Consider the following 1,890-nt stretch of genomic DNA (forward strand, 5'->3'; position numbering starts at 1 on the left):
GCAATGGCAAGGGAATGAATGTCAATCTGCAGGAGCCCACATTGCATATTCCCCAGCAAGGAGATCTGCTTTCACAAAGCCACTCAATGTAACATATTACACTAATATCCAGAGTTTTGTATCACTATTCCTGTTTAAATCTCTAAGCATATTGCAGAAGAGACACAGAAAGCAGTAAGAAGATCTGGTTCATGAAAATGTGTGATCTCTGCTTTATTAACAGGCCATGCTCCCACCGGTGCCTAGAAGACAGTATTCTTCCACAGCAATGGACAGGTAAATATGGATAGAAGTGTCATCAGTTGGAGTAGGATGGTAGTAAGCCTTTGCATCCAGTTAGTGGCTTTGAGAGCCAAAACAGATCCTGCACAGTACAAATGATGGTTAAATTCTTTGTGATTTGTGCAATTAGCACACTCACTGTCACAAGGGCCTGAGCAACTCATCTTGGGTGCTAAACAACTCTGGTTAACACTAAATTAGCCTGATCTTTAATTTGCCATGGAATTGGCTTCACCCGCGTCCACTCTTCATAGACATTTTAGTATCTGGCTTTCCTCCAAGTATTTCAGAGCTTCTTTCTCTAAATTCAGCCTTTTCAGCTACCCACATCCCAACAGTTATACACAAAATATTTTATTCCATTACAACATCTAACACACTTTGAGTTAACACATGGTTTGCAAGAGCATGGTAATACCATTTAGCACACAATATATTATTTAGCACACAAAAGATATAAAATCTTTGTGTTTATGAAGACCAGGGTCGGCATACTTCATTGCAGTTGGAGCTACTGTACTGCATGTACAATAAAGGGCTTTTATATGTCATCAAAAGCATGCCCTTAACCACATTCTGCTGCACAGTTTAGGGGGACCATAGCTACAGTCAAGGATTCCTTGATGCACACCAAATGCATCCTTTTGACCTCCGACACCTTGTACATTATTTTCCTGTGCCACTTCTTCTCATAAGGCCAACTTTCTCTAGGAGATGGACAAAATGCAGGTCATCTAATGAAAGAAAATAATGATGGAGATGGAATTTTCATCCCCATCAAATGTGTGAGTGAAGAATGATCAACAGTGGTCAATACAGTGCCGCCTAGTAGAGAACCTGTATAAATATTATTGTAACTGTATTAACACTATTAAGACAAATAGAGATTTTTTTAAGGCATAATAAGTATGCACCAAAAAGATTTGTCCGTCCTCTGCGTGTCCTGTATATGAGAGGATGTTGCTTTAATTACCATTGCAGTTTAAAAGATCATCATTACAGAAGAGGAGTTTCTGGCAGCCAATCTGACCTCCTATTCTATATGCAAGCTACATCATTCTCCTCTTTCCTGAAACACATGCCAACAACATGGAGGACTAGAACCCATGCAACATGCCTACCAGAATAAAATACTGCACTGTACACAGAAACTTGCCATTGTTTAGGTTGGGAGGGACCTTTTGAGACTGTATAGTCCAACCCACCTGCTCAAGCAGGGTCAACATTGTTTAGGTTGGGAGGGACCTTTTTGTATAGTCCAACCCACCTGCTCAAGCAGGGTCATTTACAGCTGGTAGTCCAGGACCATGTATTGATAGATGGGGGACTCCATAACCTACCTGAGCAACCTGTTCCAATGTCTCACCACCCTCACAGTAAAAACATGTTTCCTTGTATTCAGATGTAAGGAATAACTGAACAGACCACACGTGACAAATATTAGCCATGCTACTTCACAAAAGATTTTCTGATAACTAGATGACAAAGAAGAGTAAGAGCCTTGGAAGGTTAGGAGGGGCTGATCGTCAGTGACCTTCATGCAAGTAGACAACTGACATTCCCAGAGAAATCTCTCTCCTGTTTCCCCACAACCTTACACTTTCCCTA

The sequence above is a fragment of the Corvus brachyrhynchos genome, unplaced genomic scaffold (genome assembly GCF_000691975.1).
Source record: "Corvus brachyrhynchos isolate BGI_N302 unplaced genomic scaffold, ASM69197v1 scaffold230, whole genome shotgun sequence".
NCBI classification, from domain to species: domain Eukaryota; kingdom Metazoa; phylum Chordata; class Aves; order Passeriformes; family Corvidae; genus Corvus; species Corvus brachyrhynchos.